The sequence below is a fragment of the Stigmatopora nigra genome, unplaced genomic scaffold (assembly GCF_051989575.1).
Source record: "Stigmatopora nigra isolate UIUO_SnigA unplaced genomic scaffold, RoL_Snig_1.1 HiC_scaffold_24, whole genome shotgun sequence".
NCBI lineage: Eukaryota > Metazoa > Chordata > Actinopteri > Syngnathiformes > Syngnathidae > Stigmatopora > Stigmatopora nigra.
The window spans coordinates 2365325-2378357 of NW_027551603.1; the positions used below are offsets into that span (position 1 = coordinate 2365325).

The window sequence follows — 13033 nt, forward strand, 5'->3', positions numbered from 1 at the left end:
GCAGATGGACACCCATGAAATGTCGAAAAAGATGCGGGGTATGATGCTCACAGCACCTGGTATTCCCAAGCGGTCTCCCAATCAGGTACTAACCAGGCCGAAACATGCTTGGCCTCCGAGATCGGGTGAGATCGGGCCTTTTCAGGGTGGTATGGCCGTGAGCGGTACTGCTTTTGCAGATGGACACCCATGAAATGTCGAAAAAGATGCGGGGTATGATGCTCACAGCACGTGGTATTCCCAAGCGGTCTCCCAATCAGGTACTAACCAGGCCGAACCATGCTTGGCTGCCGAGATCGGACGAGATCGGACGAGATCGGGCCTTTTCAGGGTGGTATGGCTGTGAGCGGTACTGCACTAGCAGATGGACACCCATGAAATGTCGAAAAAGATGCGGGGTATGATGCTCACAGCACCTGGTATTCCCAAGCGGTCTCCCAATCAGGTACTAACCAGGTCGAACAATGCTTGGCTTCCTAGATCGGACGAGATCGGGCCTTTTCAGGGTGGTATGGCCGTGAGCGGTACTGCACTAGCAGATGGACACCCATGAAATGTCGAAAAAGATGCGGGGTATGATGCTCACAGCACCTGGTATTCCCAAGCGGTCTCCCAATTAGGTACTAACCAGGCCGATCCATGTTTGGCTTCCGAGATCGGACGAGATCGGACGAGATCGGGCCTTTTCAGGGTGGTATGGCCGTGAGCGGTACTGCACTAGCAGATGGACACCCATGAAATGTCGAAAAAGATGCGGGGTATGATGCTCACAGCACCTGGTATTCCCAAGCGGTCTCCCAATCAGGTACTAACCAGGCCGAACGATGCTTGGCTTCCTAGATCGGGCGAGATCGGGCCTTTTCAGGGTGGTATGGCCGTGAGCGGTACTGCTTTTGCAGATGGACACCCATGAAATGTCGAAAAAGATGCGGGGAATGATGCTCACAGCACCTGGTATTCCAAAGTGGTCTCCCAATCAGGTACTTACCAGGCCGAACCATGCTTGCCTTCCGAAATCGGACGAGATCGGGCCTTTTCAGGGTGGTATGGCCGTGAGCGGTACCGCTCTTGCAGATGGACACCCATGAAATGTCGAAAAAGATGCGGGGTATGATGCTCACAGCACCTGGTATTCCCAAGCGGTCTCCCAATCAGGTACTAAACAGGATGAACCATGCTTGGCTTCCGATATCGGACGAGATCAGGCCTTTTCAGGGTGGTATGGCCGTGAGTAGTACTGCTCATGCAGATGGACACCCATGAAATGTCGAAAAAAATGCGGGGTATGATGCTCACAGCACCTGGTATTCCCAAGAGGTCTCCCAATCAGGTACTAACCAGGCCGAACCATGCTTGGCTTCCAAGATCGGACGAGATCGGGCCTTTACAGGGTGGTATGGCCGTGAGCGGTACTTCTCTTGCAGATGGACACCCATGAAATGTCGAAAAATATGCGGGGTATGATGCTCACAGCACCTGGTATTCCCAAGCTGTCTCCCAATCAGGTACTAACCAGGCCGAACCATGCTTGGCTGCCGAGATCGGACGAGATCGGGCGAGACCGGACCTTTTCAGGGTGGTATGGCCGTGAGCGGTACTGCTCTTGCAGATGGACACCCATGAAATGTCGAAAAAGATGCAGGGTATGATGCTCACAGCACCTGGTATTCCCAAGCGGTCTCCCAATCAGGTACTAACCAGGCCGAACCATGCTTGGCTGCCGAGATCGGGCGAGATCGGGCGAGATCGGGCCTTTTCAGGGTGGTATGGCCGTGAGCGGTACTGCTCTTGCAGATGGACACCCATGAAATGTCGAAAAAGATGCGGGGTATGATGCTCACAGCACCTGGTATTCCCAAGCGGTCTCCCAATCAGGTACTAAACAGGCCGAACCATGCTTGGCTGCCGAGATCGGACGAGATCGGACGAGATCGGGCCTTATCAGGGTGGTATGGCCGTGAGCGGTACTGCACTAGCAGATGGACACCCATGAAATGTCGAAAAAGATGCGGGGTATGATGCTCACAGCACCTGGTATTCCCAAGCGGTCTCCCAATCAGGTACTAACCAGGCCGAACCATGATTGGCTTCCGAGATCAGATGAGATCGGGCCTTTTCAGGGTGGTATGGCCGTGAGCGGTACTGCTATTGCAGATGGACACCCATGAAATGTCGAAAAAGATGCGAGGTATGATGCTCACAGCACCTGGTATTCCCAAGCGGTCTCCCAATCAGGTACTAAACAGGCCGAACCATGCTTGGCTGCCGAGATCGGACGAAATCGGGCGAGATCGGGCCTTATCAGGGTGGTATGGCCTTGAGCGGTACTGCACTAGCAGATGGACACCCATGAAATGTCGAAAAAGATGCGGGGTATGATGCTCACAGCACCTGGTATTCCCAAGCGGTCTCCCAATCGGGTACTAACCAGGCCGAACCATGCTTGGCTGCCGAGATCGGACAAGATCGGGCGAGATCGGGCCTTATCAGGGTGGTATGGCCGTGAGCGGTACTGCTCTTGCAGATGGACATCCATGAAATGTCGAAAAAGATGCGGGGTATGATGCTCACAGCACCTGGTATTCCCAAGCGGTCTCCCAATCAGGTACTAAACAGGCCGAACCATGCTTGGCTTCCGAGATCGGACGAGATCGGGCCTTTTCAGGGTGGTATGGCCGTGAGCGGTACTGCACTAGCAGATGGACACCCATGAAATGTCGAAAAAGATGCGGGGTATGATGCTCACAGCACCTGGTATTCCCAAGCGGTCTCCCAATCAGGTACTAACCAGGCCGAACCATGCTTGGCTTCCGAGATCGGGCGAGATCGGGCCTTTTCAGGGTGGTATGGCCGTGAGCGATATTGCACTTGCAGATGGACACCCATGAAATGTCGAAAAAGATGCGGGGTATGATGCTCACAGCACCTGGTATTCCGAAGCGGTCTCCCAATCAGGTACTAACCAGGCCGAACAATGCTTGGCTGCCGAGATCGGACGAGATCGGACGAGATCGGGCCTTATCAGGGTGGTATGGCCGTGAGCGGTACTGCTCTTGCAGATGGACACCCTTGAAATGTCGAAAAAGATGCGGGGTATGATGCTCACAGCACCTGGTATTCCCAAGCGGTCTCCCAATCAGGTACTAACCAGGCCGAACCATGCTTGGCTGCCGAGATCGGACGAGATCGGGCGAGATCAGGCCTCATCAGGGTGGTATGGCCGTGAGCGGTACTGCTCTTGCAGATGGACACCAATGAAATGTCGAAAAAGATGCGGGGTATGATGCTCACAGCACCTGGTATTCCCAAGCGGTCTCCCAATCAGGTACTAACCAGGCCGAACCATGCTTGGCTGCCGAGAACGGACGAGATCGGGCCTTTTCAGGGTGGTATGGCCGTGAGCGGTACTACTCTTGCAGATGGACACCCATGAAATGTCGAAAAAGATGCGGGGTATGATGCTCACAGCACCTGGTATTCCCAAGCGTTCTCCCAATCAGGTACTAAACAGGCCGAACCATGCTTGGCTTCCGAGATCGGACGAGATCGGGCCTTTTCAGGGTGGTATGGCCGTGAGCTGTACTGCTCTTGCAGATGGACACCCATGAAATGTCGAAAATGATGCGGGGTATGATGCTCACAGCACCTGGTATTCCCAAGCGGTCTCCCAATCAGGTACTAAACAGGCCGAACCATGCTTGGCTTCCGAGATCGGACGAGATCGGGTCTTTCAGGGTGATATGGCCGTGAGCGGTACTGCTTTTGCAGATGGACACCCATGAAATGTCGAAAAAGATGCGGGGCATGGTTCTCACAGAACCTGGTATTCCCAAGCGGTCTCCCAATCAGATACCAACCAGGCCGAACCATGCTTGGCTTCCAAGATCGGACGAGATCGGACGAGATCGGGCCTTTTCAGGGTGGTATGGCCGTGAGCGGTACTGCTCTTGCAGATGGACACCCATGAAATGTCGAAAAAGATGCGGGGCATGGTTCTCACAGCACCTGGTATTCCCAAGCGGTCTCCCAATCAGGTACTAAACAGGCCGAACAATGCTTGGCTTCCGAGATCGGGCGAGATCAGGCCTTTTCAGGGTGGTATGGCTGTGAGCGGTACTGTTCATGCAGATGGACACCCATGAAATGTCGAAAAAGATGCGGGGTATGATGCTCACAGCACCTGGTATTCCCAAGCGGTCTCCCAATCAGGTACTAAACAGGCCGAACAATGCTTGGCTTTCGAGATCGGACGAGATCGGGCCTTTTCAGGGTGGTATGGCCGTAAGCGGTACTGCTCTCGCAGATGGACACCCATGAAATGTCGAAAAAGATGCGGGGCATGGTTCTCACAGCACCTGGTATTCCCAAGCGGTCTCCCAATCAGGTACTAACCAGGCCGAACCATGCTTGGCTGCCGAGATCGGACGAGGTCGGGCGAGATCGGGCCTTTTCAGGGTGGTATGGCCGTGAGTGGTACTGCTCTTGCAGATGGACACCCATGAAATGTCGAAAAAGATGCGGGGTATGATGCTCACAGCACCTGGTATTCCCAAGCGGTCTCCCAATCAGGTACTAAACAGGCCGAACCATGCTTGGCTGCCGAGATCGGACGAGATCGGGCCTTTTCAGGGTGGTATGGCCGTGAGCGGTACTGCTTTAGCAGATGGACACCCATGAAATGTCGAAAAAGATGCAGGGTATGATGCTCACAGCACCTGGTATTCCCAAGCGGTCTCCCAATCAGGTACTAACCAGGCCGAACCATGCTTGGCTGCCGAGATCGGACGAGATCGGACGAGAACGGGCCTTTTCAGGGTGGTATGGCCGTCAGCGGTACTGCTCTTGCAGATGGACACCCATGAAATGTCGAAAAAGATGCGGGGTATGATGCTCACAGCACCTGGTATTCCCAAGCGGTCTCCCAATCAGGTACTAACCAGGCCGAACCATGCTTGGCTGCCGAGATCGGACGAGATCGGACGAGATCGGGCCTTTTCAGGGTGGTATGGCCGTCAGCGGTACTGCTCTTGCAGATGGACACCCATGAAATGTCGAAAAAGATGCGGGGTATGATGCTCACAGCACCTGGTATTCCCAAGCGGTCTCCCAATCAGGTACTAACCAGGCCGAACCATGCTTGGCTTCCGAGGTCGGGCGAGATCGGGCCTTTTCAGGGTGGTATGGCCGTGAACGGTACTGCTCTTGCAGATGGACACCCATGAAATTTCGAAAAAGATGCGGGGTATGATAATCACAGCACCTGGTATTCCCAAGCGGTCTTCCAATCAGGTACTAACCAGGCCGAATCATGCTTGGCTTCCGAGATCGGGCGAGATCGGGCCTTTTCAGGGTGGTATGGCCGTGAGCGGTACTGCACTAGCAGATGGACACCCATGAAATGTCGAAAAAGATGCGGGGTATGATGCTCACAGAACCTGGTATTCCCAAACGGTCTCCCAATCAGGTACTAAACAGGCCGAACCATGCTTGGCTTCCGAGATTGGACGAGATCGGGCCTTTTCAGGGTGGTATGGCCGTGAGCGGTACTGCACTAGCAGATGGACACCCATGAAATGTCGAAAAAGATGCGGGGTATGATGCTCACAGCACCTGGTATTCCCAAGCGGTCTCCCAATCAGGTACTAAACAGGCCGAACGATGCTTGGCTTCCGAGATCGGACGAGATCGGGCCTTTTCAGGGTGGTATGGCCGTGAGCGGTACTGCATTAGCAGATGGACACCCATGAAATGTCGAAAAAGATGCGGGGTATGATGCTCACAGCACCTGGTATTCCCAAGCGGTCTCCCAATCAGGTACTAACCAGGCCGAACCATGCTTGGCTGCCGAGATCGAGCGAGATCGGGCCTTTTCAGGGTGGTATGGCCGTGAGCGGTACTGCTCCTGCAGATGGACTTCCATGAAATTTTGAAAAAGATGCGGGGTATGATGCTCAGAGCACCTGGTATTCCCAAGCGGTCTCCCAATCAGGTACTAACCAGGCCAAACCATGCTTGGCTTCCGAGATTGGACGAGATCAGGCCTTTTCAGGGTGGTATGGCCGTGAGCGGTACTGCTCTAGCAGATGGACACCCATGAAATGTCGAAAAACATGCGGGGTATGATGCTCACAGCACCTGGTATTCCCAAGCGGTCTCCCATTCAGGTACTAAACAGGCTGAACCATGCTTGGCTTCCGAGATCGGACAAGATCGGGCCTTTTCAGGGTGGTATGGCCGTGAGCAGTACTGCACTAGCAGATGGACACCCATGAAATGTCGAAAACAATGCGGGGTATGATGCTCACAGCACATGGTATTCCCAAGCGGTCTCCCAATCAGGTACTAAACAGGCCGAACCATGCTTGGCTGCCGAGATCGGACGAGATCGGGCCTTTTCAGGGTGGTATGGCCGTGAGCGGTACTGCATTAGCAGATGGACACCCATGAAATGTCGAAAAAGATGCGGGGTATGATGCTCACAGCACCTGGTATTCCCAAGCGGTCTCCCAATCAGGTACTAACCAGGCCGAACCATGCTTGGCTGCCGAGATCGAGCGAGATCGGGCCTTTTCAGGGTGGTATGGCCGTGAGCGGTACTGCTCTTGCAGATGGACACCCATGAAATGTCGAAAAAGATGCGGGGTATGATGCTCAGAGCACCTGGTATTCCCAAGCGGTCTCCCAATCAGGTACTAACCAGGCCGAACCATGCTTGGCGTCCGAGATTGGACGAGATCAGGCCTTTTCAGGGTGGTATGGCCGTGAGCGGTACTCTACCAGCAGATGGACACCCATGAAATGTCGAAAAAGATGCGGGGTATGATGCTCACAGCACCTGGTATTCCCAAGCGGTCTCCCAATCAGGTACTAACCAGGCCGAACCATGCTTGGCTGCCGAGATCGGGCGAGATCGGGCCTTTTCAGGGTGGTATGGCCGTGAGCGGTACTGCACTAGCAGATGGACACCCATGAAATGTCGAAAAAGATGCAGGGTATGATGCTCACAGCACCTGGTATTCCCAAGCGGTCTCCCAATCAGGTACTAACCAGGCCGAACCATGCTTGGCTTCCGAGATCGGACGAGACCGGGCCTTTTCAGGGTGGTATGGCCGTGAGCGGTGCTGCTCTTGCAGATGGACACCCATGAAATGTCGAAAAAGATGCGGGGTATGATGCTCACAGCACCTGGTATTCCCAAGCGGTCTCCCAATCAGGTTCTAACCAGGCCGAACCATGCTTGGCTGCCGAGATCGGACGAGATCGGACGAGATCGGGCCTTTTCAGGGTGGTATGGCTGTGAGCGGTACTGCACTAGCAGATGGACACCCATGAAATGTCGAAAAAGATGCGGGGTATGATGCTCACAGCACCTGGTATTCCAAAGCGGTCTCCCAATCAGGTACTAACCAGGCCAAACCATGCTTGGCTTCCTAGATCGGACGAGATCGGACGAGATCGGGCCTTTTCAGGGTGGTATGGCCGTGAGCGGTACTGCACTAGCAGATGGACACCCATGAAATGTCGAAAAAGATGCGGGGTATGATGCTCACAGCACCTGGTATTCCCAAGCGGTCTCCCAATTAGGTACTAACCAGGCCGATCCATGTTTGGCTTCCGAGATCGGACGAGATCGGACGAGATCGGGCCTTTTCAGGGTGGTATGCCCGTGAGCGGTACTGCACTAGCAGATGGACACCCATGAAATGTCGAATAAGATGCGGGGTATGATGCTCACAGCACCTGGTATTCCCAAGCGGTCTCCCAATCAGGTACTAACCAGGCCAAACCATGCTTGGCTTCCTAGATCGGTCAAGATCGGGCCTTTTCAGGGTGGTATGGCCGTGAGCGGTACAACTTTTGCAGATGGACACCCATGAAATGTCGAAAAAGATGCGGGGTATGATGCTCACAGCACCTGGTATTCCCAAGCGGTCTCCCAATCAGGTACTTACCAGGCCGAACCATGCTGGGCTTCCGAGATCGGAGGAGATTGGGCCTTTTCAGGGTGGTATGGCCGTGAGCGATACTACTCTTGCAGATGGACACCCATGAAATGTCGAAAAAGATGCGGGGCAAGATGCTCACAGCACCTGGTATTCCCAAGCGGTCTCCCAATCAGGTACTAACCAGGCCGAACCATGCTTGGCTGCCGAGAACGGACGAGATCGGGCGAGATCGGGCCTTTTCAGGGTGGTATGGCCGTGAGCGGTACTGCACTAGCAGATGGACACCCATGAAATGTCGAAAAAGATGCGGGGTATGATGCTCACAGCACCTGGTATTCCCAAGCGGTCTCCCAATCAGGTACTAACCAGGCCAAACCATGCTTGGCTTCCTAGATCGGACGAGATCGGGCCTTTTCAGGGTGGTATGGCCGTGAGCAGTACTGCTTTTGCAGATGGACACCCATGAAATGTCGAAAAAGATGCGGGGTATGATGCTCACAGCACCTGGTATTCCCAAGCGGTCTCCCAATCAGGTACTAACCAGGCCGAACCATGCTTGGCTGCCGAGATCGGACGAGATCGGGCGAGATCGGGCCTTATCAGGGTGGTATGGCCGAGAGCGGTACTGCTCTTGCAGATGGACACCCATGAAATGTCGAAAAAGATGCGGGGTCTGATGCTCACAGCACCTGGTAATCCCAAGCGGTCTCCCAATCAGGTACTAAACAGGCCGAACAATGCTTGGCTTCCGAGATCGGGCGAGATCGGGCCTTTTCAGGGTGGTATGGCCGTGAGCGGTACTGCTTTTGCAGATGGACACCCATGAAATGTCGAAAAAGATGCGGGGTATGATGCTCACAGCACCTGGTATTCCCAAGCGGTCTCCCAATCAGGTACTAACCAGGCCCAACCATGCTTGGCTTCCGAGATCGGACGAGATCGGGCCTTTTCAGGGTGGTATGGCCGTGAGCAATACCGCTCTTGCAGATGGACACCCATGAAATGTCGAAAAAGATGCGGGGTATGATGCTCACAGCACCTGGTATTCCCAAGCGGTCTCCCAATCAGGTACTAACCAGGCCGAACCATGCTTGGCTTCCGAGATCGGACGAGATCAGGCCTTTTCAGGGTGGTATGGCCGTGAGCGGTACTGCTCTTGCAGATGGACACCCATGAGCTAAAGTATTAATTCGACCTTCTACACCTGCTACCCAAATCAATTGGGATTTGACATTATTCAAAGTCAGTTGGAATATTCAGGTTATAAAAGAGGGGGGAAAAGGCAGGAATATATACAGCTATGTTTTACTTTTGTGCATTTCAGGCCAAATTGGTATTTGTCTTTGAGTCAGCAATAATAACAAAGGAGTAAAGTCAGCTTGATTGCAGTAAGACTTTTTGCACTCTATACACTCAATTTTCACATGTTGTTTTACTTCTGGACGCTGCAAATGGACTGCACATCTGTTGCATCGTGTGTATATATGTGTATTACCGTACTTTGAATTTTGATTTAAACCTGTACAACCCAACTACCTCAGATCAAGCAATTATAATGTAAAGTAGTAGATGTTTAAAAAAAGCACCAAATGCAAAAAGATAACAAAATAACAATACTAAATAGTCAAATAAGCAACTCCATTATTCTTTTAGAGAAAATATCTCAGCGGGGTCAAGTCATTCAATTCAAATCGACTGGTAATCAGATTCAATTAAAGACTAACCGATTGGGTGCAATGTTGTAGTGGCAGCACAACTAAATGAATTCACTGAATTTAAATGGGATTTATAAGTGTTTTCACATTTTATACTGTAAAACAAAAAATCACATAGGATTTATGGTTAAACACTGGAGCTACAGAATTTTACCAGAAATTACATTCAATTGGTATAGCACTTCAATAACCACCAATTTATTGGAACACTATTGTAGATTTTTCATTTCACTGAAACTAAAATTATATTGCTCCACCACCACATGCACACACCCCTTTTTTACTGTATAACTCTAGCAACCACAAGTATTTTATTTTTATTTTTTTTAAGAAGAAAATGACTGACTATTCTTCTGTCTGTTCAGATATCACTACTTTTACATGATAAGAGAAGTAATTTTTAAAGAAGGCTCAGCAAAATACCCAGCATTCAATAGTACTGGCATGCTGGATCTTGCAAACTACACTCCTCAACTGCACGGAAAAAAAATAGAAAAAAACAGTCATACATTGTCTGCAGTACTTTCCACTCATTCGCTTACACTTTGTACTCCATCCTTTCTACACAAAAAGCATCATCCCGCTGTTACAGAGTAAAGAAGGTTGCACAGAGTCCTTTTCTTGCTGTTCTGTCTCTTTAGAACAGAAGGACACTTTGCGCTTCACAGAATGCAAGTCTACAAGTACTGCTGCTTAGATGTGGTTGAATGTTAGGCCCCTAAGAAATACATGTGAAGCAACAGCAATGCTTTACAAGGTGTCTATTGTTTATATAAATAAACATAAAACAGGTTACGAAAACATGCTGTAAAATCCAAATCATATTTTATCATAGTTTCACATGCTTAAACTAATAGTAATTGTTTAGTATAAATGATCGTCATGTGAAAGACATTGTTTAGTATTCTTTCATTCATTCATTCTCTCAACCGCTTATCCTCACAAGGGTCACGGGGGGTGCTAAGGCCTATGCCAGCTATCTACGGGCACCAGGCGGGGGACAAAAGAATGAACATAATTTAAAGTAATTGCTCTACAGTTGTACTGCATACCGGAGGTCATTTAATTCATTCAGATCAAGAACCTCAAATAACATATCGGCTGGTATTGTTGGAGATGGAAATCCAACTCATTTTATCTCTGAGGGCTAGCTGCGAATGCACTTGCATTATGTCAGTAAAATTCTAGAAATCATAGCGAAAGGGTTATTTTTCAAGAAAATCTGTTCCCGAAAGACCGACAAATTGTCTTTATTTGATGCTCTTGTCAGGAGAGGTTGGATTGCCTTTCCTGGCATGACGTCACGATAACTATCAGCTGTCACTAATTACGTGATTAGATTATTTTTGGCGTCACTGGACAAGGTCCAAGTGGACATGGGGAAGCTGGAGCACCTCTTTGAGTCCAGGGCCAAAGAGACGCCATGGGCCAAGAAAGCGCCAGAGAGCAAAAAGTCCGAGATCCTGGTTCTGGACTCCAAGCGGAGCACCGCCATCAACATCGGGATGACGGTCCTGCCCGCCGTTCACGTCATCAAGAGCGCCATCCTCAACTTTGACGACTTTGCCATCAACAAGGAGGGTGTGGAGAAGATCCTGAGCATGACACCCACAGAGGAGGAGAAGCAGAAGATCCGCGAGGCTCGCTCGGCCAATCCCGACGTTCCCCTGGGGACGGCCGAGGAATTCCTCTCGGGCCTGGCTTCCGTCAGCGCCTTGACCCCCCGCCTGCAGCTGTGGTCTTTCAAACTCAACTATGAGGCACTCGAGCAGGAGATCGCCGAGCCCCTGTTTGACCTGAAGTTGGGCATGGAGCAGCTGGCCGGCAACCGGACCTTCAAGAAGATCCTGGCCACGCTGCTGGCCGTGGGGAACTTCCTCAACGGGTGTCCTCCTCACCAGAATCTTCAGGCTCCCTCCATGGTGAATCAATTCCTCTGGGCATAGGCATAAGATAACTTGGGCGCTCTCTGGTGGTTGTACGCACCTGGGCATCATGATGAAACGGTAAAGGCTTCCCAGGGCGACGTGCATAGCAGTGGTGGGGCGTATGAGTACGCTGCGGCTCTAACTCTTCTACCAGCTGTGGCTCATCTCTAGAAATGATGTGCCTGAGAGCCCCGCACCACGGTGTGTCCATTACAAAATTCCTAAACGATTCTGAGGGGTTTCTTATACATTCCAAGCAGTCCGGTGTCTTCGAGGTGGATGGTTTGCGTCGCCGAGTGCGTCGGCGCGAGCGTGGGTGGCGCTCCGCTGGGTCCATAATGGTTGGATCGTGCTGTTACGATTTCGCCGCGTAGTGCGACGCGATCGTAGGGTAAGTTGAACCCAGATGCAGAGTCGCCGAAGTAATTGGAAAGGTGAGGCAGATCTGTAGCTCTTGTTGGTTGATTTAATAAACGGGGTAACATAACTTAAACAACTTGGCTTGACCACTCATTACAAACGAACTGAACATGCGGCGTGGCGTCAATGGAAACAGCAATTACTACGAGGATTAACAGGAAACGAAACCAGAACTTAACCAGTCGATCCAACCGCGCCCACAGAAAATCATAATGCTTAAATACCAAAAATAATCTAATCACGTAATTAGTGACAGCTGATAGTTATCGTGACGTCATGCCAGGAAAGGCAATCCAACCACTCCTGACAGCTCTGAGTGATTTTGGATCCTTTGTTTCTCCCCCAAGTAATGAGGACATGTTCTTTTTAAGATAGCTCTCCATCTAAGTCCTACTATAGGTCCAGTCTTGGTAAAAGGTGCATGATGACAACTGATCTATCTGAAATCCAGAATTTGATCTGGATTTCAGATAGATCACCCATGAAATGTCGAAAAAGATGCGGGGTATGATGCTCACAGCACCTGGTATTCCCAAGCGGTCTCCCAATCAGGTACTAACCAGGCCGAACCATGCTTGGCTTCCGAGATCGGACGCGATCGGGCCTTTTCAGGGTGGTATGGCCGTGAGCGGTACTGCACTAGCAAATGGACACCCATGAAATGTCGAAAAAGATGCGGGGTATGATGCTCACAGTACCTGGTATTCCCAAGCGGTCTCCCAATCAGGTACTAACCAGGCCGAACCATGCTTGGCTTCTGAGATCGGACGAGATCGGTCCTTTTCAGGGTGGTATGGCCGTAAGCGGTACTGCTCTTGCAGATGGACACCCATGAAATGTCGAAAAAGATGCGGGGTATGATGCTCACAGCACCTGGTATTCCCAAGCGGTCTCCCAATCAGGTACTAAACAGGCCGAACCATGCTTGGCTTCCGAGATCGGACGAGATCGGGCCTTTTCAGGGTGGTATGGCCGTGAACGGTACTGCACTAGCAGATGGACACCCATGAAATGTCGAAAAAGA

General features: G+C 51.3%; 1 non-coding gene and 52 pseudogenes across 1 annotated transcript; all 53 read right to left on the reverse strand.

Annotated features, from left to right (window-relative positions):
• Positions 1-44: 44 nt before the first annotated feature.
• LOC144182765 (5S ribosomal RNA) lies at positions 45-163 on the reverse strand (annotated as a pseudogene).
• A 56-nt stretch (positions 164-219) lies between these two features.
• On the reverse strand, positions 220-348 carry LOC144186273 (5S ribosomal RNA; annotated as a pseudogene).
• Positions 349-404: 56 nt separating this feature from the next.
• LOC144184218 (5S ribosomal RNA) lies at positions 405-523 on the reverse strand (annotated as a pseudogene).
• Positions 524-579: 56 nt separating this feature from the next.
• LOC144184667 (5S ribosomal RNA) lies at positions 580-708 on the reverse strand (annotated as a pseudogene).
• A 56-nt stretch (positions 709-764) lies between these two features.
• Positions 765-883, reverse strand: LOC144185276 (5S ribosomal RNA; annotated as a pseudogene).
• Positions 884-939: 56 nt separating this feature from the next.
• On the reverse strand, positions 940-1058 carry LOC144182002 (5S ribosomal RNA; annotated as a pseudogene).
• Positions 1059-1114: 56 nt separating this feature from the next.
• Positions 1115-1233, reverse strand: LOC144187109 (5S ribosomal RNA; annotated as a pseudogene).
• A 56-nt stretch (positions 1234-1289) lies between these two features.
• Positions 1290-1408, reverse strand: LOC144188398 (5S ribosomal RNA; annotated as a pseudogene).
• A 56-nt stretch (positions 1409-1464) lies between these two features.
• LOC144185867 (5S ribosomal RNA) lies at positions 1465-1593 on the reverse strand (annotated as a pseudogene).
• A 56-nt stretch (positions 1594-1649) lies between these two features.
• On the reverse strand, positions 1650-1778 carry LOC144184055 (5S ribosomal RNA; annotated as a pseudogene).
• A 56-nt stretch (positions 1779-1834) lies between these two features.
• LOC144185242 (5S ribosomal RNA) lies at positions 1835-1963 on the reverse strand (annotated as a pseudogene).
• Positions 1964-2019: 56 nt separating this feature from the next.
• On the reverse strand, positions 2020-2138 carry LOC144187875 (5S ribosomal RNA; annotated as a pseudogene).
• A 56-nt stretch (positions 2139-2194) lies between these two features.
• Positions 2195-2323, reverse strand: LOC144187158 (5S ribosomal RNA; annotated as a pseudogene).
• Positions 2324-2379: 56 nt separating this feature from the next.
• LOC144185370 (5S ribosomal RNA) lies at positions 2380-2508 on the reverse strand (annotated as a pseudogene).
• Positions 2509-2564: 56 nt separating this feature from the next.
• On the reverse strand, positions 2565-2683 carry LOC144187689 (5S ribosomal RNA; annotated as a pseudogene).
• Positions 2684-2739: 56 nt separating this feature from the next.
• LOC144188505 (5S ribosomal RNA) lies at positions 2740-2858 on the reverse strand (annotated as a pseudogene).
• A 56-nt stretch (positions 2859-2914) lies between these two features.
• LOC144186969 (5S ribosomal RNA) lies at positions 2915-3043 on the reverse strand (annotated as a pseudogene).
• A 56-nt stretch (positions 3044-3099) lies between these two features.
• LOC144182834 (5S ribosomal RNA) lies at positions 3100-3228 on the reverse strand (annotated as a pseudogene).
• Positions 3229-3284: 56 nt separating this feature from the next.
• Positions 3285-3403, reverse strand: LOC144189615 (5S ribosomal RNA; annotated as a pseudogene).
• A 56-nt stretch (positions 3404-3459) lies between these two features.
• LOC144191542 (5S ribosomal RNA) lies at positions 3460-3578 on the reverse strand (annotated as a pseudogene).
• Positions 3579-3634: 56 nt separating this feature from the next.
• LOC144191427 (5S ribosomal RNA) lies at positions 3635-3752 on the reverse strand (annotated as a pseudogene).
• Positions 3753-3993: 241 nt separating this feature from the next.
• On the reverse strand, positions 3994-4112 carry LOC144186294 (5S ribosomal RNA; annotated as a pseudogene).
• Positions 4113-4168: 56 nt separating this feature from the next.
• On the reverse strand, positions 4169-4287 carry LOC144183016 (5S ribosomal RNA; annotated as a pseudogene).
• A 56-nt stretch (positions 4288-4343) lies between these two features.
• LOC144185680 (5S ribosomal RNA) lies at positions 4344-4472 on the reverse strand (annotated as a pseudogene).
• Positions 4473-4528: 56 nt separating this feature from the next.
• Positions 4529-4647, reverse strand: LOC144188878 (5S ribosomal RNA; annotated as a pseudogene).
• Positions 4648-4703: 56 nt separating this feature from the next.
• LOC144185848 (5S ribosomal RNA) lies at positions 4704-4832 on the reverse strand (annotated as a pseudogene).
• A 56-nt stretch (positions 4833-4888) lies between these two features.
• Positions 4889-5017, reverse strand: LOC144185171 (5S ribosomal RNA; annotated as a pseudogene).
• A 56-nt stretch (positions 5018-5073) lies between these two features.
• Positions 5074-5192, reverse strand: LOC144190374 (5S ribosomal RNA; annotated as a pseudogene).
• A 56-nt stretch (positions 5193-5248) lies between these two features.
• Positions 5249-5367, reverse strand: LOC144185504 (5S ribosomal RNA; annotated as a pseudogene).
• A 56-nt stretch (positions 5368-5423) lies between these two features.
• LOC144184530 (5S ribosomal RNA) lies at positions 5424-5542 on the reverse strand (annotated as a pseudogene).
• Positions 5543-5598: 56 nt separating this feature from the next.
• On the reverse strand, positions 5599-5717 carry LOC144190713 (5S ribosomal RNA; annotated as a pseudogene).
• Positions 5718-5773: 56 nt separating this feature from the next.
• Positions 5774-5892, reverse strand: LOC144190326 (5S ribosomal RNA; annotated as a pseudogene).
• Positions 5893-5948: 56 nt separating this feature from the next.
• Positions 5949-6067, reverse strand: LOC144184185 (5S ribosomal RNA; annotated as a pseudogene).
• A 56-nt stretch (positions 6068-6123) lies between these two features.
• Positions 6124-6242, reverse strand: LOC144182101 (5S ribosomal RNA; annotated as a pseudogene).
• Positions 6243-6298: 56 nt separating this feature from the next.
• On the reverse strand, positions 6299-6417 carry LOC144191929 (5S ribosomal RNA; annotated as a pseudogene).
• A 56-nt stretch (positions 6418-6473) lies between these two features.
• On the reverse strand, positions 6474-6592 carry LOC144190327 (5S ribosomal RNA; annotated as a pseudogene).
• Positions 6593-6648: 56 nt separating this feature from the next.
• LOC144186047 (5S ribosomal RNA) lies at positions 6649-6767 on the reverse strand (annotated as a pseudogene).
• A 56-nt stretch (positions 6768-6823) lies between these two features.
• Positions 6824-6942, reverse strand: LOC144189715 (5S ribosomal RNA; annotated as a pseudogene).
• Positions 6943-6998: 56 nt separating this feature from the next.
• On the reverse strand, positions 6999-7117 carry LOC144187933 (5S ribosomal RNA; annotated as a pseudogene).
• Positions 7118-7173: 56 nt separating this feature from the next.
• Positions 7174-7302, reverse strand: LOC144186678 (5S ribosomal RNA; annotated as a pseudogene).
• Positions 7303-7358: 56 nt separating this feature from the next.
• LOC144186499 (5S ribosomal RNA) lies at positions 7359-7487 on the reverse strand (annotated as a pseudogene).
• A 56-nt stretch (positions 7488-7543) lies between these two features.
• LOC144186580 (5S ribosomal RNA) lies at positions 7544-7672 on the reverse strand (annotated as a pseudogene).
• Positions 7673-7728: 56 nt separating this feature from the next.
• LOC144184389 (5S ribosomal RNA) lies at positions 7729-7847 on the reverse strand (annotated as a pseudogene).
• A 56-nt stretch (positions 7848-7903) lies between these two features.
• Positions 7904-8022, reverse strand: LOC144184681 (5S ribosomal RNA; annotated as a pseudogene).
• Positions 8023-8078: 56 nt separating this feature from the next.
• LOC144184353 (5S ribosomal RNA) lies at positions 8079-8207 on the reverse strand (annotated as a pseudogene).
• A 56-nt stretch (positions 8208-8263) lies between these two features.
• On the reverse strand, positions 8264-8382 carry LOC144189669 (5S ribosomal RNA; annotated as a pseudogene).
• Positions 8383-8438: 56 nt separating this feature from the next.
• Positions 8439-8567, reverse strand: LOC144184700 (5S ribosomal RNA; annotated as a pseudogene).
• A 56-nt stretch (positions 8568-8623) lies between these two features.
• Positions 8624-8742, reverse strand: LOC144185790 (5S ribosomal RNA; annotated as a pseudogene).
• Positions 8743-8798: 56 nt separating this feature from the next.
• LOC144190208 (5S ribosomal RNA) lies at positions 8799-8917 on the reverse strand. The gene has a single exon (XR_013324976.1). It is a non-coding gene; the product is annotated as a 5S ribosomal RNA (ribosomal RNA).
• Positions 8918-8973: 56 nt separating this feature from the next.
• Positions 8974-9092, reverse strand: LOC144187817 (5S ribosomal RNA; annotated as a pseudogene).
• A 3428-nt stretch (positions 9093-12520) lies between these two features.
• On the reverse strand, positions 12521-12639 carry LOC144187328 (5S ribosomal RNA; annotated as a pseudogene).
• A 56-nt stretch (positions 12640-12695) lies between these two features.
• Positions 12696-12814, reverse strand: LOC144184067 (5S ribosomal RNA; annotated as a pseudogene).
• Positions 12815-12870: 56 nt separating this feature from the next.
• Positions 12871-12989, reverse strand: LOC144188588 (5S ribosomal RNA; annotated as a pseudogene).
• Between the last annotated feature and the right edge of the window lie 44 nt (positions 12990-13033).